Raw genomic sequence first — 22,627 nt, 5'->3', positions numbered from 1 at the left:
GATTTTTGCATTTAATCGAGATGTAAAAGAACACATTTTTGACTTAGGTTTGATACCGTTTTAAAGATTTAAATGACACAGAGCACATTATTTGGTCACTGAGATCTTTTAACCATCTCAAAGGCATAATGTGTACAATAAACAGGCCTCTGTGTGCATCTGTGATCTTTTTTGGCTGTGGTATCCATTCAGCTCTCTTTCCAGGCATGCTACTGTCACTGCCACCTGCATCCCTGCGGTTCCGCTCAGATGTGGCTTTAACTAATACCTGCACTATGGTCCTCTCATTTCAGACCCAGACATGCCTTTTTGGTAGGTGTGCATGAAATAAAAGCCCTGTTTAGAACATGTAGTCTCATGATTTGAGGACAATATAAATATTTCAGTCCCACCACAATTCAGAGTGCAGATGGTCACATTGTAGCTAAATGTGGCTGAAGAATACACAAAACTGTGGTCTTGTAAATGTGTGTGGGAAAATACTGAGGTAATTTTTGCTTGTGTCAGTGATATTCTTGCTCACGGTAGGATCTTTCCAAGAAAGAATCAACGCCAGATCTTGATAGTGAAGAGTTTACATTCTATGATGATTTTTTTTTTTTCACTTGCCGAAGCTTAGCACAAGTCACTGAAAGACATGGGTGTGAGCCACGCGCAATAAAGTATGTGTGTCAACAGTGCTGGCCTGGTGGTGAACCCTTGGATACACCTTGTGTGGAGGGAGAAGAAAAGGGAAAGGCAGAGAGAGAGAGAGAGAGAGAGAGAGAGAGAGATGGAGAGAGGCGGGTGTGGCCACACTAAGTGAGTCAGCCGGAGCCTGGAGTCTGCTGAGTGACAAATCAAATGCCAATTGACAGAGCGCACTCTGGCTCCAAATTCACTGGCTCCCTCCACTGCACAGGTGGTCTTTGTCTCACACATGCACACACACACACACACACACGCACGCACGCACGCACGCACGCACGCACGCACGCACGCACACGACAACACACCCACCCTGCCACGCAAACACACACATCGACAACGCACGCCGCAGTGCAACCTCAATGGGTGATTGCTCTCTGCGTTAAACAGGTTAATCTCTGCAGGAAAAACAATACTATTTGAGTTTGACAAACATTCCTGATCACACATAGTGAATCAATATTCAACAGGAAAACAGCAACACACAAATCACACTTTCTTTTTTTTTCTTTTTTCTTTTTTGCATTATTAAGATATTGTGGATCTGATCCAGTGCCCTGTGTGTGACCTAGCCGTTGCAACACAACATGCCAGAATCTGACCTCATCCACACACACAACCGTGACACTTGATTAATGGGCTCTGAGGTGAACCCTGTGTGTCGGTCCCAGGTCAGTCTTTTTGTGCTGATCCTTGAAGGGAGTGGTCAAGTCGTCCCTGCTAAATTGATGGTGCCTCCAGGAAGGAGGGAGGTAAAACGAGTGCCACATGGAGAGACTTGCAGAACCTCTTTATGTATGGCTTCTCTAACCGACTCTCTCTCTCTCTCTCCCTCACACACTCACACACATACACACACACACACACACACACTGGAACAAAGAGAAACCACTTTCAGTTGTCAGTCACAGCTCTAGTTTACCTTGATAACTTTGGCATACTGTCAAACTTTAATCCATAATAGGCGTGTTTGCAAAGCAAAGAATCCCTAAGAATGATCTATTTGCTCATTTCTTAGGTCTTGTTTAAATAAATGCATTACATAAACTCTTTCTGTATTTGTTTGTAAACATCAGGAAATGACGTGCTGAGCAAATTTACTCTCATGTGTGGTCACGGGGGTGCTCAAGTAGCTCCGATTCATAATGCAACCTAACAGCGAGGGACTTTTATGCATATTGCCATGTGTAGATTTAACTTAAACTCCATTTTTTTTCATAAATTGAAGCTGAGTTTGTAAACATTATGGACCAGTTTTATAAAAAATAAGAGGAATAAAACTTTTCCAGAATTACTAGTTTGAAATGTATATGTAAAATTAAAATAGTTTTTGTCCACTATTTATCATAAACAGATTAAATTTAGTTAGAATTTGCAGCACTGTTCCAGTCCTAACCCTAAAACCAGTTTCACAGCCTCTGCACAGTCACATGTGAAACCCAGTGTATGCCCCTGTCTGCATCTTTGAACTCATGCAGTTGCACATTATTGTATGAATCGGGATCTCCACTGTTTCACAGCCTCATGCTGATACCATTGCTGAAATTTTGTAAATGTGAAATGCTCTGTCATGCTCAGCGTGTTAAACATCTTATGAACAGACTTGCAACCCGCCCGCCTGTCTGCTTCCCTGTCTGTACTCCACCTCGGGAGACGGGGATTAGAGGCCTTGGAGGACTGACTGTATGGATGGTGTATGAATAACTTGGAGAGAGGTGACAGACGGGACAGATCGCGTCTCATCACCAGTAAAGCCTCGGGGCTCCCATAGGGGACCAGTGCATCACACAGAGAGCTACATAAAGGGCCGCCGCAGACGAAGGCCTGGTCAAGGCCTAAGCTATAGAAGCCCTGACATCTGGCTTTCTTCTATGCTTCACCGCCAACCTGCTACCCCAGTCTGGCAGCTATATGCACTTCATTATTGCGCCTTAATGCGCTCTTGAATCACAGTCAAAATTTAGTCCTGATATGTGTTTTTATTGCCAATATAAATTTATTTGATATGAAGTATCTGCCATAAGATATACAGTAAGTTATACCATCATACAGTATATGATGCCTTCAGCATCATTATATTGCCCATTTAAGTACAAAATGTGCAATGTGTGTTGCGTTTTGGCCAACAAACTGTAAAGATAAAATTATGATGAAACAATAAAGGCAGGCTCAATCATTTTGAGGGGAAGATACACAGCAGGTGGTACGAAAAGCTCTGACAGAACCCCTGATTTGTGCAGAATTGTGTTGCTTAAAGGATATGGCCACCAGATGCCCATTTGGATGAAAATCTAGGTTTCAGTCTAATCTGTCAATTTCGGAAGCCAAAAACGTGTCAGCTTCGTGAGCAATGCAAGAAACTTTGGTGTGAACACTGTTCCAAAACACTTTTTTACTTTTACTAGATTGCGAATTGTCAGGCATGTGTTTGCAATTTTATGATTACAATTATATTTTATTAATCTTATTTACAAATATCAAGCCATACAATTTTTTTCCTGGGAATAGTTGGTTGCCTTTGTGCTGGGTGCACAGGACCTCAGCAGTCCTAGGAACATAGCCATAGATGGCAGTGTTTTGCCTTATTTTTAACAGCCCACTCAGCTCTGTGGCTGTGCACAAATTAAAAAATGTTGGTGTGGAATATATCCTCTGGTTGAAGTGTATATTTAAATTTTGTATTTGGCAGCTTTGTCCGGTCCTCTCTAAATTGCTGACGGTAAATTTCCTCAATGTATTAAACACTTAATATAATATAAAATAGTGATTTTGACATGGTACATTGATAAGAGTGCCTCATATATTGTGTGTGTGTCTCTTTACAGTTTTAAATTCTACATCTTACAGCAGGTCATATATTTTACTTGCAAGATCTTCCCACTTTTTACTCAGAGCTATTTTTTGTACTGTCACCATGTAAGTCTTTTTGTGGCTTCACACTGATGGCCTTCATTTACCTTTTTTAGTGGACATAAATATAAATTAACAATGTACCAAATGTCTATTTCAGAAGCTTTTATATGATGTAATAATTTTGCTGTTAATTATGACAATTGTGCGATTAATTAAAAATGTTCCTAAACATGGCACTGTCACATTTTCCTTCAGACATCTTTTTATAAATAAGAATATTACTTTATAATGATCCCCATTTTTGTGTTATTTAGGATGAGAAATTGTACAATAGCGGAGCAATTAGGAGGTGAGTTTAAGAGTAGGGATACGCTGATGTATTTTTGTTAAAAATAAAAGGTACATCCTGATTTCTTCTTTTATTTGCCAAGTTGTAGAAGATTTGTTGACAAGTTCTACTTGAATAAATTGTTTAACCAACAGTAAATTTCCTTGGTCTTTTGCTCCAACTGGGCCAAGGTTGGTTTTATATTCGACTGAAATCATAAAATGACACTTGAGATAAACAGAATGTTTACCCTCCCCATGTGAGCTGAGGCTGATATGTAAATGCAGCCTTATTCTTTCATCAAATTTGCATTTACCCTCTTAACCAAACACTACAGGGCTCCAATTCAAACAGCACTAATGATGGCTGGCCCTTTATGACCGATTGCCGTATCGGCGAAAAAGGGGAAGAGCAATTTAGCCTGGAATGAAAGGAGTAAAGCATAGTAGCTATCTGTGAGTGGCTGACAATAATTGGATCAACTTTGCAGAGAAATGGATGTGTTTTGATGCTCTAGTGGCTGACTGGCAATCGGCTGGCTTTTCGCCTATTTATCATTCCCCTTTTATCTGCTGCCGCCAGACCTTTCCACAGCCTCCATTCCAGGGCCGGCTAATCAAACAACTTTTTAATAAGACTAAACGGCATCTCCACAGCCAGAGAACAGAGCAGGGCTTCACGGCACAGGGAGGAGAATCTTGGGATGAATATCAATTAACACTCTGACATGCTGTTTTTCCTGCGATGAGAAGTTTGACACAGTATCAAGAAGATTCAGCTGACTTTGTTTGCCGCTTTCAGATCTGTCAGGCGAGCGGTGATTCACAAGGCCATAGCCTCTACACGTTGGGCAACTTGCTGCTCGTCAGCAGGAAAAGACGCAACTTAGCTGGACTTGACTTTTCAGCTGGATGCCTTCCAGAGCTGCTTTGTTTGCCGCAGCCGAATTCACACCTTTGCTGCGAGGACTGTGCTGCTGACGTCTTTGAAATACATTTGTCTTTCTTTTGCATTTTCCAAACATAACTTAGACACACTGGAACTTTCACCGAACCTCTGTATGCATCATCAATAAACTAGTTTTGCTCTTCCTTTCCTATTAAAACATTTTGAAAAGGGCATTTTTATAACATTGGATTGAATGTACAACATTATGAGAGGTGATACTGCTTGTTGTCCTTCAGCAGCTTTACACAACTCTGGTCACTTATCTGTGCCGGACTCATGTAGACTCATGGCTGCTTGGCAACATGGACAGACGGCATTACAGCAAGAAGGTTCAAGGTGCTGTCTAAAGCAAGCCTGGCCTGTTTTCCCTCCTTGTCGCCGGATAAAATTGATGCCTCGCAGCCCACCGCAAGCTCACCAGCTGCTGCTTGTCCATGCGGCTATAGAGAAGTTAACAAGCTCTAAACAAAACAAGTGACAAAATGCAACAAAGGGCAGCAGGGAGTGAACGGGGCCTAACGGGGCTGTCTTTAAGGAGGATCTCCCTGTTGGTCCCCCTACCACCAAAGGAGGACAGGACAGAAAAGGGGACCTTGATTCGAGTCCTTGCTAGGTAACTGAGGGTCTTATGTTTGGAATGTGTCTCCCTACGCCTGTGATATCCCACCCTGCGAGTCCTCTGGCCATAGGTCACACAATTTGTCTTTGTTCCCTACGCCTCAATTATGTATTTCCTTTTTGATAATAAAAAAAAAAGGGAGCGAGAGAGCGAGCGATGTGGTGCCCTTGGAAGAGAACAACAAACTCACATTTTGAGTGTGCCTGTCAAATTGCTATCTAATTGTTGCAGGGCTGCAGGGGGAGCTGATATCTGCTTTTCTCTCGCCGCCGGCTGCCGGCCCTGCCGTTCACAAAGCCCGGGGATGCCACACACATTCTGTTTGTTCTACATGAGCAAACAGATTGTAAACTGGCTGATAATTTTTGTACTGACAATGTCATTTACGGCTGTCAGCCTTTTGTCTGCTCTGTTTGCTTTATTCAAATATGAACCGAGTGGACCTCCCCTCCGCCGCTCACTTCTGCATTAAAATCACATCAATTCACTTCCATTTTGTCTTATCTGAAATTCATTGGAGGCAATCACTTGGTTGAATGCCCTGCCGTTGCCATGGAGACCAAAGGTCCCGTGTGGACTTCAGAAGGATTAGGAACTTGTAAGATTTAAGTCTTGAAGTACACAGTTGCTTTGTTGTGTCTCCCTTTGATTTGATGGGGAGGAATTTGCCTTTTTCTAACTTTGGACTGAGGTGAAATAAATCTGTATATATATTAGCATCCTCTGGCAGGATTGATAAATATTCATCTACTCGCCCTCGCACTGATTTATCTCTACATTTACCAAGCTCTTTAAAAGGCACTCCTATAGTTATTTGCCTGACCCTGATCTGCATTCATATGGCATGGCCATCCCAACAATGCACTACTCTGAAAATGACATTTTATTCCTGCACCGCTCTGCTTCATTTGTCAAGCAGCCATCTTTGTGCTGATACTATGACAGTCCAAGTGGCATGCAGCGCCGAGTGCCCCGGTGGCACCTCTCCGCCCCGCTGGGGGACAATAACTCCAACTCAGCGAAACGAGCAGGGGTGCTCTCTGGGCGCTCGCCTCCCGGGGCGTCTCGCTCCGCTCCTGAGGCATCCCCCCCCCCCCCCCCCCCTTTGTTCGCCAAGGTCAGGGCACAAAGTGCTGAGTTATTCACATCAAACTGTCTGGCTGGAAGCGGCTGCAGATGTTACTGTTTTTGTGTTTGGTTTTGTCTCCTCACGCCGTCTTTTCTCTCTCCCCTGCATCTTGTCAGCGCTGGCTGCCAGGGCGCTTGGCGTGTGAGTTTTTAAAAAGCTGAAAAAACGTGGCCTGTGAAAGAGGAGTTGAGGCCTTGGCTCCTGAACCTCGTGAATTGGGTTTTCTTTTTTTATTTTCTTTGCCTTCACAGCCAAAAGTACAAAGTAAACAGTCTGAAGTAAATGGATTTATTTTTAGTTGCGCCAGGCAGTTTGTGCACAACAGAGAGCCGCTTCTTTTTGTCCTCTTTACCATCAATGCTAACATCTATTAGGCTACCCTTTATTGTCGGCCATGACAGGCGGTTTTCAGAACTTAATGCATTCCAAATATTTTCTCCACTTTCTCACAAAGGTTAAGAACAAAAGGAATCTTTTGAATAGTTTGTACATTTTAACTAACAAAAGGATAGTCCAGATCAAAACACTGAATAACGTTCCTAAAATATGCTGTAGATGTATGGAGTCATTTGCATCTCATTTCCTCATTGAATTGCACCGTACACTTTGGCCATTTTGCTTGTTGGTGAGCCAAAGGAATAGCGAGGATGCCTGGATACTATGTATTTCTTTATTTATACACATTTACATGCACTCTTGGCTACTAATGACGCAAACATCACTGACAATATATTTGGAAAAGAGCGTTTTTAGTAAGCATGTACATGTTTATATGCTGTATTTCCTCACAATTTAAGAAGCATTAATGACAATATGTTGGAATAAGTCTTCATGTGGACATTTTAAAAATAACTTTTAACTTGACGCATAATCTTTATTCTGCAATCCCTCTTTTCACACAGACACTTTAGCAATATATCAATAATTTTTTAGTGCCACTTCAACACTGTGAAATTTGAGAGGTAAACAAAATTTTCTCTCTACTGGCAGGGTGTCACCTGGAGCATCTAAACAATCAATGCACATTTGCAACTTGGTATTTACCTGGTGTTGACATCAATGGCAGCCCTTTAAATTAAGGTCATTTTGTCAGATATTGCATGACATTACACATGGCATTTTGGAAGGATAACTAGGCGCTGAATATAAAGTAAAGGTGCCTATTTCCCTGTCACGCTGGGTCGATTGTGTTTGTAGTTAATAGAAAATTTGTAATGAAATACATAATTACGTGTAAGAACAAAATACATTTCCACAGCAGAGGAAAACATTCAGTACAACAGCAAACAAAGCAAACATCGAACTGCTTGCCTGGGTTTTAATTGCACATTTCCTGTAACCAAAGCCAGGTGGCAAGTTTACATCACTTGTTTTGTCATTAACAAGACATTTTTCAGCCTAGAACATTGCAGATCTCACAAAGATTCGCCTCTGGAAAAGGTTTTGACAGAGTCTTGCCGCTGCCTGTCGAGACACTATTTCATCTATGGAAGGAGGATTATTCTCAAATACCAGCCCCTGTTTGAACAAAAGAAGCTGATGATGGCAAATTAGGCTTGGGCTTTTTCTGTTGGGAAAAAGAAGAGAAACCTCTAAAGTCTGACTTGGTGGTCTCCGTTTATTCATAATGATATATTCACCTACAGTTTACATGATTACAGAAGGGGAACGATCAAAGTGGCAGTAATGGACAGTTAAATCTGTATTTTATTTGATGGATCATTGCACCATGAACGAGCCTTTTACTGAGTTAAAAGCTTCAAAGTAGATGTGATAAAACAACGTGGGTTACACTTTGGTCAAGGACACATCTCAGTGGTTCGTTGACAGTCTTTATTGTGCCAAGAGGGAATGGGAAATCAATGGAACTGACCTGTCCAATCCAGTGTACCTATAGGCTGACTGAGGTCACTGTCAGGAAAGATCTGGCTCAGCAGAGTACACAGAAAACTTTGAAAGGTCCTTGGGGACATTTTCAACTAAATGGAGATATGGCACATCAATATTGCACCTTAGCTGCTGTATTCCATTTCCTGCTAAAAAAAAAAATGCAATCGGATTGAAAGTTCTCTATTAAAGCAAAGCACAAGTAGATCAAAGATACAGATCTGACAATGTGTCGAGTCTGATCAGCTTTATCTTCTCTGTCTTGCAGCTCTGCGCCAGTGCTGCCGTCGGTAGCTGCTGCACAGTTGGCCGTGCTATTGATCTCAGTGTGGCTAAAGACACTTCATGTACCCTGAAAGACTGCTACACAAAGCGGTGACATTGATAGGGCCACACTGAGGTGGGTCTTTTTGTTCCTGCCTGTGTGTGGGAGTCGGGTCTAAGGATGGGGGTGGGGGCAGTGCCTTGAGCTGACCCACGCAGAACAACATCTAAACTTCAGGCAACTCAGAGGCTGTGTAGGGGTTAAACTGAAATGTTGAACTGTCTTTTAATCTGTCCAACACTTTTTCTTTTTGACTCATTTAAAGTCATCACATTCGTACGATGACTAATCCGGTTAATCTACTTTGTTGTCTAGACATGCCATCTCCGAAGCCTCGAATTTTATAGTCTGAAAAATGTAATAGATGTTGTATATTATCATACGCATAAACATGGCATCTAACTGAAGTTCTGCCAAGTTCAACTCTCACACTGTCAGTAATGTTTGTACATTTTGTTCGGACTAAAGGGTTAAACCTTTCTTTGTACACTGTCTGAAAGGGAAAGTCAGTTTGCAAAGCAATGGCTGTCGACAGGGCTGCCTTTCGTCGTCACACACAAGTAGCCTACATGTAGCCACATGAGACTGTTGCCTGCACATCTGGCCTTTATTTTCGTAGCTAAGGAGTATCTAAACAGTGCTGAATCCAAAAAAACGGCTTTGTTGTTTTAGGCCCAGGTGGAAGGGATGTCGGTCGCCATACGAGGAATTTTTCATCACACGCTGATTTCTGCCTTCCCTGCATTCCATGCCTAACATATCACTGTCGTTAGTGGGCACTTGCTTTCATTGTTTTTCTAAAAGGAGTCCATTTTGATGGGATTAAGCCATTGCTAGGAGCCTTGTTATAGTAGACTTAGTTTATCCAAATGTAGGAGCTGTATTGTGCTGTTGTGAAAGAGCCACGGCCACCCAGATTTCTGGAGTTGCAGGGGATGACTCTGCAGGCAAGGCGTGACTGATGCGCCTCCCAGAGGAGCACAACAACTTCCGAAAGGCAAAGTGGGTAATTGATTTGGTGCTTTGTTAATAGCTCATGGCTAATTGGGCATAGCATGAAGTGGCAAAATCAAACAGGAGTACAGAATGTGTCCACACAAGTCAAAAACTATCAAGAGGCTTGGATGATTATCCCTTTGCCAGCTGATAAAGAAAGCCCTGGTCTTTTTCTTACTGTGGCTGAAGGTGGAGCATATGTCATGTTGTGAGACAGTGCGCTACCATGGATGACCTCCGACCTTCTCATCTTCCCTTATGTCAGGAGTGGCCTCTTGCTGCCATGGAACTGCAAAACAACACGTTCAACTACTGAAAAAAAACAGTCAGGTCTTTTTTTGACATTTGAATATTATATATAATCTTGTATGATTAAAATCTTAACCCCAAATCCTGAAATTTATTCAGATTCCATTTAAGTCACTGCTATTTAGTTATTTTGGCAGTACAGCTCTGAGTTAGGATTATACCAGAGCACTACATTCAGCCTTTTGTTCTTCTCTCGCATCTCAATGCCATCCTCTACTATTTACAATGCTCTGGCATTTCACTTCAGCGGCACATAGGGTGTCCCTAATTAGATCATAATCTGATCTGTTGTCCTGATTAGCATTGAATAGACTTTGATCAGCATGTATTATCAGATTACTGTGATAGCCCACCTTTGGATTAAGACAAGGTCCACGCTCATTGTGCTCTCTTGCTGGGAAGAAAGAAGGGGGTGTGGGTTGGCTGAGGATTAAGTCCGTTGCCGCCTTTGTATGCGGGAAATACCACTTTATCAGGGAGGGCTGTGTCGAGCCGCGGGGTCCAGCGATGAGAAGGGGGGAGCGGGCTGCTCTTTCAGGGGAAGCAGTCTTCTGTACCCTGGCCTCTCTTCCAGGCCCCAGCCTCCTTTTGTGGAGGCCCAGTGAGCAGTGAGGCACACAAGGGATGACACACCCCAATCTGGCCTGTTTACCCAGGGAAATAATCACTAATTTTGGAATAATCATGCCTCCCGCTGACCAAGACTAATTGAATGGTGGCATGCTATGGAGGCCCTGGACCAGCTTTGCATTGCTTCCACCTTGTCAATGGTGTTTGGCCAGGCAGCTCAGAGTGATTGATCCCCAAGGCCAGAACACGCCATAGAGCTCTGAACACAGGAAGGCGGAGCAGAAAGATATAGAAACATAATTAGTCATGAATATGCCTCCATGCCCCTGCTGTGATGATCCTAAGATTTTAGGATTGAGGAATGTTGGATTACCCATCAGTGCTATTTGGACAAGTTGGCTGCATTGTGGCGTGCAAGGATAGTCCGAAGAAATATGTGACCCAGCCTAACCCTCTCTAGAAATCCAAATTTCATACATAGAGATTGCCTATTCATAACAGCTGAGAGCACTTGCATTTGTTCATTATAACGCAATGCTTCAATATTAATGCCAGCTTTAGAAAAGAAAGAACCATCCCTTGCCAATAAATGGGTCATTCCTGTTGACATTTTTCCCAGCATGCGCCATTTTGATCACCCATAATATCTGGGAGTTCAGACTCCCAAGAAAGGGGATTTAAGAAACTTCATTCCATCATTCTGCTGATAGACGAGGCATCATTTCATCCCTCAGTTATTTTACCATTGCGCTAATTCACCGAAACTGAAAGGAAGGCTTTGAATGAAGTAATGGAAAATTTCAATCCATCTTTTCTCACTGACAACCCTTCCCTTCTTTAGACGCAGCTTAATGCAACAAAAGAGGCTGATGTGTTTCATGCTTTGTTTGGTATTTTCAAGAGAGAGAAAAAAACGCCTCTAGGTTTGGATTATTATGAGGCAGAGCAAAAGTTCAATTTGGAACAAAGTCAAAGAACATCATATAAAATGTAAATCTCAAAACTGCTGCTCCTGACTTGTATCCAGCTTATGTGAAGTAGCTTTTATCTATTATCTTGTAAATGAGAGCGCACAAAGCATCCATTGCAACATCAATTTTGCAACGTCTGTGATGGTTGGTGGTTAGGATCAGACAGGGGTGTAACTTGGGTTTAAGAAAAAAAAAAAGTGATTCAAATCCAATTTCCTGCATTTCTACATACATTTAGGGACTACTGTAACCAAAACAAAATCTGGGAAATATGCTAAATTTTGCCAGAATAATACTAAATATGCCAAATATGATGCTCCTCTGTGGCGTTTTTATGGAGTATATCAGAGAAAAATCCACAGTTTAATTCACATTCTCAGCCAGACTTTGCCAGCTGGCCAATCAGAAGCGTATTAAGCACATTTTTTGTGGTTTAAAAATATATGTATACATTTTCTTAAAGTGGGGGGGCACAAATGAGGCTTTGAAAAGAGAGGGGGACAAGTTGTAGCAGTTTAATGAGCAAATCAGGTGAAAATATGGACTAAATATTATCCCCTGTTCAATGTGAACCACACAAAATGCTTCTTTTACTGAATTACTTTGCATGTATATATAATAAAAATAATTATTACTTCAAAATAAAATACTTCAGTCAGCCCATATGCATTCATCTATAAAACTAACGGAGGAACAGAGCATACCACCATATGCTAAAACTGAATTTGGAAGTGAAATATTCTGGATTAACAAAACAAACACGCAATATGTGCTTTAAAATATTTTTCTCAAACACATTTGCCACAAATGTTCCAACACATGCACACACATAAAGAATACATAGAGGCAGGGAAAACTGAATGGCTGATATCAAGGTTCCCATCTGCTGTCAGATCAATATTTTGTGCAAGCCTTGTAGGCCTGTCTGTTTACCCTAGGCATCTGTGCCTAGCATACCAACCCAGCGCAATGTTTGAGCATGTGACTGTGTAATAATGGCAGATAGGGGAACTAATAGCCACCGCAATATCTGTAGCTTGACCCAGTGTGCCTCTCCCTAATTGATCTATAGATTAACATCAGACACATCAGTCAGGGGTTAACCTTTTCTGTTAGCTGCACTGTCTTTGCTGTGGATTATCAAGCAATTGGAAGGCTGACAGCGACTGGCAAAAAAGAAGCTATCCACAGTCTTGATTTTAATGTCTTTTAAAGGAGAGGTGAAAGGGAAATGGCGTTAAAACTACTTTAATTAATACACAAAAAATGTGTCAGTTCTGATATGTAATTTTAATAATGTGCATTTTTTTCCTTTTATTCCACACTGTGCTGATGGAAAGTTTATCTTCAAACAATCACCTTTCTTGGCCCGGCCCTTTGAGTAATCTTCCTCCTCTGTGGCTTCCCTCACAAAGTGTCTATTTCACTGCGGCAGACTCACCGAGGTCAGGCCAGTCCAGCCCCGCTTGGCCCCACAGTTCCCTTGCCCTATATGTACACTTGGTCCGGCTATGTAAACTTTGACATGTGGGTGTCAATCTCTCCCATATTTACCATGGGCTTTATCAGACCATGATTAGTTTTCCGAGCAAATTTGGAGGTAAAAAGAAAAACACCACTAGCAGTGTGTAAGCCAACACTGCGTGTGCCACTGTTGGGCACTGCATATTTACAAGGGTCCTGCTTGTTTTGCTAAGGCTTTCTCTGTAGGTACATGTCAACTGAGGGCTTTTGGAAGAAGCATGGGGTTTATCAACAAGCAAGAAAGGGTGCGTACACGCACGCCGTCCACCCCGGCAGGTTCATGTTTGTTAGCTGTGCCGTTCCTCCACTTGTACTGTAAATACTTAAGGTGTAGCAGATGTCAACAGTAGGATTTCAGGGAAACCATCACAATATCATCAAGGAGTTTGTCCAGACCCACTTGAACAAATAAAAGATGGAGGGGCCTGAGGTTCATAATGCACTAAAAAAAAGAGATGGCTCTATACTAAAACAAGACAGATGGGATTATTTTCATTTATTGCATTAGGAAAACAATAGCGTAGGATATCCTAAGATTGAACTTGATAGGATTATATTTGTGGACACTGGTCAATGACATACGAGGGCCCTAAGTGTTTGCCTCAAACAAATGGTCCCCACTAAACGTGTACTCAAGCCAGAGTAAATTTGATTGTGGTGAATGGAGAGAGGAGGGGTGGCTCGGCCATTCCTGTAAACACTGGAGAAAGAGAAACATTTGCTATGACACGGATAAAGCAAAGATGATAATAGCATGCAAATGTTGGCAGATGCAACAAAGCAGTTTGCTTTTACGGACCTTGAAGAGTCCTCGTAGAATAATGACACTGACCTTAGTTTGTACACTCTAGTAGCACTGCTGTTAGCTTGCAGTGATGTCGGGAAATTAATGCTTTATTTTAATACATATTTCACAGGCACCAAAGCTCTTTGAATGTGCAATACTGTGAATCACACTGGCTTACAGTGCAGCAGGTAAGTTTATAGCCCTTTAAAGCTAAACTTACTCCTTCCTGTGCTGCACCTAATCCAGAGTCAACTCTCTTCATCCATGTACAATCTCATAACCACTGACACAGATCTTATCAAAAGTTATTAATATTGAAGTTTGACTTCCTCACTCCCATGTTACCACCCAGCCCGGACCAATCCCGTTTTCTACTGCGCAGCGCCATGGCAACCAAGGGAACGCTTGGTCTCTGTTTAATAAACGTGGACGGACCGGAGCGAGGGTCCCGTATTGACCACTCAGGAAGAGATTAAACGCTGGTGACATTTCCGAGGTGGAATTTGCAATTTCCACAAATATGAGGGCGTCCTCAAGCCCGGCATGACAGCACATAAAATCAATACAAATAACCTGAATCCCTAATACCTTGATCCCTGTTAGTGGAGGGATGCATTACAACTAAGACACTGGGAAGTGGGAGACACAGCCCTCCATAACCCCCCTACCACCACCACCAGGCTCACTGCTGATTCCTATCGACTGTCTCCAGGCCAAACACAGACGCAATAACAATTAGGTGGGACACTGGCCCAATTCTCTCCGTCTCACACAAACACACACATATGTCGGAAACACACGCACACACTCGTACAACACTGCATGCAACATACAAATGTGAGAAATGACATTTTCGGATTTTGTTGTTTTCTATGGGTCAGACACATAGATATAAACATAAGAAGAGGTGTTCAGCAGCCATTAGAAACTATTAAATGCCACACAACATGATTCACAAAGCCAACATAAACATTCCTATTGATATTCAGACTGTGGAAAAGATATCTTTGGGAACACATTGGCCACACCCGTTGTGAGTCATCACACCAAGCGGGATTAGCGGGCTTACCCCAGACTTAGCCGAGGGGAGACACTGAAAAGAAAACAGCTCTCCTTCTTTATATCCTCTTTTCTGTCTGTTGCAAGAGCCAAAATTGGGGGGGATTTTGAAGGTGTGCTGCACTGTACAGTAGCTACTGGGCAGGGTCTAGCTGACACTAGAACTTTGGGAGTTTTTATTCACTAAGCCCTCACAGAAGGGCAGGTGAGGCAAGGCAGGTGGCTCTTTTACTGCTCAGAGAGCAGTTGGCTCCTCTTCAAAGCAGGCGCCCGTAAATGTCACACCACTTTGAGTCTACATGGAGCGCTCATAAACAAAAGGGATACAACTGCGTGGTAGACAAGTTGGGAAATTTTCCCTTATCATGCGCATTAAGTCCTCGGATAGCTTCAAAGAGTCAGGAGTGGGAATCGGCTGCTATCAACTGGCAGATCATACACAGTCACATATGGATGTTTAAAATGTTGTTGGATAACGTCGAGGAGGCAATCAGGCTCAGCTGTGCTGCTTCATTTCCTGCTGATTGTGATGTGGCTCCATTACCTTTCTATGGAGGTGATAACAGTGCACCTGCTGTCTCTGCTTCCTGTGTCTGACCACAGCTAGCCGAGCTCCTCCCCACTCAGCGCGGCTGTCTGCCTACAGGTGATGGTGGAGCTGTTGACCCTGCGGCGCTGCCAGATGCACACACTTATGGCAAATAGCTCTCATTATGACTGTGTTTTTATTTTGGATTAGCTGCTTATAGTCCTCTTCTTATCCAAGAATAAGGAGGCTATTCCAAATACTGCTTTAAAGGGGCGGTCCACCGATTTTACATATAGGTTCAGTTTACTTGTCATAAAGAGTATAACTCAGCCGGCAATAATTGAGTAGTGTCTTCTGTGGCTCTTTTAGAAGCTCGCCAGAGTCTGGAAAAATAACCCAGATGATGTCAAATTAAAGACCCCATTTATTTGCATTATAGGATCCAGGGTTTTTGGAGCTTGACGTGCAGGAAGTAAAAGACAGATGTTTTGACCCTTTCACTGCAAGAAAAACTTACACATGAAACAAATATGGTGTTTGCATCTTTCAGCTGAACAAATACATTTTCAACAATTTCAAAATATTAATTATTTGTGTATTACTGCTCTCAGATTGAGTCAGTGTAAGCAACAGATGAACTCCAGCCTGTGCCTGTTTGGTATGCATCGCTGTGCTTTGTACAGCAGTCTGCCACCTTTATGATATGATACAATACGATACGATACGATATGACATGATACGATACGATTTGATACTATACAATTTCTATCGTCAGTTTACCATGAAATTCATTTTGCATCTGTGGGCAGTTCTGTTCAAGAAATTTACACACAGGCTGAACATACAGTTACACATATGACACTTTTGATAAATTTACAAATAGGTATAGATTTTATTTCGACAAATTAAAGACATTTACACCATGAATTGGTGCAGAACATTGACAGATTTGTGCAGAAAAATTCACCAGAATGCTGAAAATGAAATGCAGGATGTATATGTGCCCTTCGCCCTTGTATGTAAGAAACATATCAAAGAGTTGTACAGTTATGACAGTATACATACCAAATTATATCCTCTTTATTCAGATCTCAGTTAGCAACACATTGATTTAGTTTTGGAACAGGATAGACTGACGTATTCAAAACCTGAAATTGAAATTTGAAGATCAGCACTATTAAATCTTTAATATTGTGTGTGACACTGATGACATTTGGAATGTTGGTTTACACTCAAGATAGATATTTAGGACCAAAAACAATTTTATATGGGATTTATTCTGCATAAAACAACTGCATGAGAAATTGCACAAAATAAAAAAAATACACAGACATATAAAAAAAAACAATACTTATCTGAAACTTAAATGCAAAAAATAAATAAATGTACATGACAGAATGTAGACTATATGTGTTCAGTACCCTAATGTTTCAGTCTGATAGCATGGAAAGTGAATTTTAGAAAAATAGCTACAACATGTGCAGCGAAAAGCAAGAAGACTTTATATTACAATTTGTGTTTGGTTACTTTTAATGTGCATTAAGATAGATCTCATCAACTACACACACACTTGCACCCACTTTTTAAAATAATTTCAAACACACAGACACATGTGCATCACATTTTAGCAAAGTGGTCCTTTATCCTTCCCCCGTGCGCTCTTTCCTCATGTGCGCAGTGAAGTCCACATATTTATGTGAGTTGTTTCTTTTTCCGGCCCCCCGAGATGAGGCATCACTGATGGATGTGAGAATCTGAGACCTGGCTCTAAAGCTCGCCTGTCAGGAGGCATTACTGCTCCGTGTTGTGCAGGAGGACAGTTGGAATCCTTCAGCACTGATATCTTAATCTGCGTCTTTCAGGAGCACGACTCCTGATGAAGTGGTCACTGAAGAGGGAGGGGAGGAAGGGGGGGTGGATCCAGGTGACCTGTGACGTTCACCGAGCAGGTAAATCTGAAGTAAAAGACATGCCTGGACACAGCGGCTCCTTACTCCTTCTTTTTTTCTTCTTTTTTTTTTTAAAGCCAGAATCCTCAGCTTTTACCCCCCATTGGAGGAGAGTGTTTGCAGGAGAGGGGGTTTTAAAAGCTGTGCCCCAGTTAAAGCTGCCATCATCATTACGCTAAGGGGTTGAACTGTGGCGGCGTAATGTGTGTACCGAGTTACTCCGTCTGTTTGAAGGGCCCTCAGCAGAAGTGTGTCTGCTGTTGACACTCCCCATTTAATATTGTTTGAATTTTTCATCAAGATCCCAAGCCCTGTTACAAGAGCCCTTTGTTTTCCGACTTGTTTGTACATTCTTTGTGCGTGTGTACGGGTGTGTATGTGTGTGTTTGCAGAGACATTATAGACATTTATTTAGTTTGAAATGTAGCAAGCGTAGTATGGCTTTACATGTCTCTGTACACATTCTTATGTCAATTACTCCGACAGTTTTACTACACTGTTTTCTTTTCTAAGACTTGTCCTGGAGGTCTGTGGTGGTCTAGTGGGGGGATCCTCTGGACTGGGCATCCAGTTGCAGACGTCCCTGTAGCCTTCTCTTCCAGCATCTTTTGTGCAGGAGACCCTGATGCAGGCCTTGAATGCAGGTCACCGCAGGTTACTGACAAAGCTCTGTGAAAGGGGGGGTTTTGTGTGTGCGCCTGAAAGAAGTGCACGCGATTAAAAATAGCCTGCCTTCCTGTCAATGCATCGCCATTAAAAACAGCTGGGCCGGGCCGCTGCCTGCATTCAGCCACGTGAAAGTTGATTCTCTCTTTGTGCCGCTATCTTGTCACAACTCCCCCTTTACTGCCGCCCTTTGTTGGCTGCTTTGTGCGAGCGCCATCACGGAGGCAAAGTCAGCCTCATAAAAAGAGTTCATTTTGGATTCACTGGCCTCCGATGAACACTGGGAACTTTTCTTTTTTGTGCCTCCGTCCATAAATTGGCGCTCACTCACCGGGCCCTGTCAGTCTATTTCAAAAGATTCTTTATGGAGCATTTCCTACTTCTTCCTTTGGACACGTTTTGTCAATTCACCCATGTAGGTAATCAGCCTAATCACACTCGGCTGATTTTGGGGCTGCCAGGATACCAGCGGTTCAGCCACAAAGCAGCATGGGGTGCTCCGCTAATTTAATTCATCTGAATGAAAGGGGCGAAAAAAATCCATCAGTATATTTTATTTGTGCTGACAGCAATAGATTTAGATTAATCAACTTCAATCTCATCATGTTGTCAGATGATCTTGTGGGTCCATGACAGTGTTTTCATTTTGCTGTCAGTTATGACACATTAGAGCTTTCATTGGCTTTAGGATGAGTTCTCTGAGTCTACAGGTAAAAGTAAACACACAGGATCCCACCCATGGAGCAGCTGTCAGTGCCTTCAATGAATCAGCCTCTACCTGGGCAACCAGGCGCTCCAGGGGTTAATGGAAGAGGAGGAGGACGGTCTCGTCTGTGCGGCACAACCTCCTCTGTTAGATGTGGTGCTCTCAGGAAGCCCTCCTTTACCAGGCTTGTCATTTTCCACCACCCCTTATTGTTCCACCGCCTCTCTCTCTCTCTCTCTCTCTCTCTCTCTCTCTCTCTCTCTCTCTCTCTCTTTTTCCCTCTCCCCTGGGCCCTCTCTTCACTCTGTCCAAGGCCTTTTCCGATGCCAAGAGAACACACACACGAGCAAGCAGCAACATGCACCCTCACACTGACACACGCTCAGAAAGACAGACACGGGAGCACACCAAGACGCAGAGGAGACACACGCACAGGACCCACACACACAATCAGAAAGTCTCTAAAGGGCCTTGTTATCTTATCAGTATTGTCATCGCTCTATCATCCACAGCCAATCCTCTTGTCTGATTGCCCAGTGACTCCCAAAAAAAGGTACAATTTACACCTACAAGTACAATTTAGAGGAGATTTGGAATAAGCCAAAGCTTAGAAATGACATTCAAATCATAGATTGCCACACAGAGGAATATATAACATTTAATTTACAGAGAAAGAGTGTGCTTATATGTGATATGTGGCTGTACAGTGACCTGAAGCGTCCAGCTCATAATACAACACTTGTGTCTTGTCAATTAAACCCTTTAAAGACTTTTTTTTGTGGAACTATTTGTTTGATTAGTCATGACACCGCAGGTAGGAGTAACACCTTTAGTCCTGGCAATGCAGTTAACCTTAATGTGTTCATCAGTCATCACAGTCAGAACATGTTGGAGCACTGATGAGTATAGTGGAGTGTGTGTGGAGAGCATATGGATAAGAGAAAATAAAAATGCAAAATTACAAAAGAAAAAGTAGAAGACGAAATTTGCAAATTTGCTTTTACCGAATTTTCTAAATTGTTATTTTTTATTATTGTTTGTGTCAGCTAAGTATTTGTGTTTATTTCTCATCAGCTCTTGATTTTATTTGTAATAAATACAATAAATATAAAATATTTTTTTTAGGGATGGGAGGGTTGGTGGCGCCAGGGGAAGCTTGCCTCAGGCATCAAATGTCCTAGGTTCGGCACTTTGTCACCATCTTGACTGTTGCTGCCTAGTATCTTATAAGCTTATACGGGCTGCGCACCACAAAAACCAATCAATAAAATCAATATTCTTTTTTGACTTTATTTTAATATTGGAAACAAACATTGTCTATAAGGCCCATATGTGTGTAAACATAGCCTATAAATATGTATAAGGCATTGAGTGTATTATGTTTATCCACATAATGAAATTTAACATGTATAAATGCACTGTAAGAGCTGCTATACTCATTCATAACTATAATATCAGTACGTTTACTCCAGTTTTAAGACAGTATAGCTATAATACTTGGTATTATTTATAATTATAAGTATTAAAATAGTGCATGAATTAATTTATGGTTTTATGAACATCCTTGCAAAAGATTATTGGGTGTTACAGCAGGTCTCAAAGGTGGTATACTATATTATAGTAAGGATATGGGCTTCGCAGAAAGTGTTACCAACTCCTCCTCTCATCCTGCTCCTTTTCTTTGTCACGTCTCTCCGCCACTCTGCTCTTTTGTTCCGTCTCCCTGTCTGCTTTGGCCTCTGCTGCTGCTGCTGCTGCTGCTGATGGAAGGGATTGTCTGGTTTTATTAATATGACAGGTGAGCCTGCCCAGCTGCTACCTGAGTGCTCGCTGTATGTGTGTGTGCGTGCATGTGCGTGCCAAAAAGCGGCAGCTGCCTCATGCACGCAATGTGCACATGGTCTCACATGAACCCATTCACACAGGCGTTGGCATATAGACTTTTATTTTATCGCATAATTTTAAAGCCGTTTACAAGATGCTCTGATCTGGAGTACATCTTTTTGTCAGACTGGTGCAAAGCAGCAACACTGCACAGATGCTGTCCACACCAGAGCCATATTTGTGTGTTATTACCCTCATATATCACAACTCTGTTTACTTCCTGGGCTGCAAATCACCAGTGTAATTTTCACTGCCCCCTCTGAGATGACCATAATATCCCTGTTCTTGTAGCCTATATACACTTTATGATTTGACTCATATGTTGGGGTTCAATACATCCGTATTGACTCAGGTAATTGAACACAAGGGAGACAAGCTGTATTCATAAAACAGGCAGAGAGACCATTCAGTGAATAGAGGGTTATTGGAACAGCAGTTGAGAAGCTTCCATCAGTTTGTGCTCAGAGAGAGGCGTTGGGCTGTATGTCTGTCATTGACTGCAGTTCAGGCGTGAAGATGGCAGCACAGAGGTCTTCCACCTGAGCAGATTATGTTCCGAGTCGCTCCATTACCTGAGTAGACCACCTTTTGTCTTATAGCTCCATGTGGAAAATGAATACAGCAGGAGTCAGAGGGAGCGTGTGTTTGCGTGTGTGGGGTTTTTAGGGGAGTGAAGGTCGAGAACATTGTTGAAGGTTTCTGAATATATACACCTTTTTAAAGGCATGCAACACCTGCTCTTGGGTTTCTGTCATCTGATCATAACAAAGGAAGATAATGTAGCTTCATGAGCTTTTATTTGCTGTCTGCTAAACGGGCTTCAAATCACTGAAAGCCCGCTTTAAAAGTCTCTTAAGTTGGAGATTTTTTTTAAAAGCCTTTGGCGTATCATTCAGTTAACCTACAGAAGTTAACAGATGCCCGCTGTCTACAATAAACCAGTGTCTCAAAATAGGAGACAGGTATATTTTATTAGCGTTCTCCAGGGAGTCGACAGACTGGCTGGCTGATGGGGCAGAGATAGTGCCGGCCCACTTAGTTAACAGAGTCTGGGGACAGAGTCGTCCCTGCGCTGACCCATGACCGACATAGCCGGCTGCTGGGTAATCTGTCAGCTCCAGCAAACTGCCATTAAGTTTTTATCACTCTTCATAAAACAAGAAGGGCAACCTGAAGTATCATTCTCTTGAATCACTTGATGGGACAGATTTTTCATGATGCTAATTTATAGGCTGCCACAGTAATTAAATCAAAACTAATATGCTACGTTATCATAGAAATACGCTGACATGTTAAGATATAAGTAAAAAATATTAGACTTTAAAGAACACACCAAAGGCTCTTTTCCACTGCCCAAAAACCCACTAACACCAGCTAACATCTGGCTTACACTACTGCAGTACTTGTACTAGCCACTACACTAGGGAGGCCCAGAGACTGAATAAGTAAGAGAATTAAAAATTAGTAACGCCCGTAACATTTTTTCTGGTCTCCGTGCTGCTTTCTACTGTTTACTAACCTGTTATCCGCCCCGTACGTGACATCAAATGTGACACACCAGAAAAAAACCCAGAAAGGAATGCTTGTCTACTGCAGAGCCGTGCACCCAACTACTAGTACTACTGGCAATGGGAAAGGAGTCTATCACTGATTTTTAACAGGTTTTCCTACGTTTAAGACAATGCATGCACAGGCTAATTTTTGTGGGAAAGGGGCACAAAAGGAGGCTGCTGTGGCACAGCTTTGAATACAGGCCAGCTCTATCTGTTTCTTGATCAGCCAATTTCTAAAAGAAGCAGGTAGAATTGGTACAAAGGTCCCGTCCGCTCAAGGAGGCCATTACTCATGAGCTAAATTTTCCATCCAGCAGAATATTAGTTCTTTCTAGGTGTGGGCCTGTC

Source organism: Epinephelus moara, chromosome 14 (assembly GCF_006386435.1).
Source record: "Epinephelus moara isolate mb chromosome 14, YSFRI_EMoa_1.0, whole genome shotgun sequence".
Classification (NCBI taxonomy): domain Eukaryota; kingdom Metazoa; phylum Chordata; class Actinopteri; order Perciformes; family Serranidae; genus Epinephelus; species Epinephelus moara.
The sequence above is the reverse complement of the archived record's forward strand: the minus strand, read 5'-3'. Positions refer to the sequence as shown.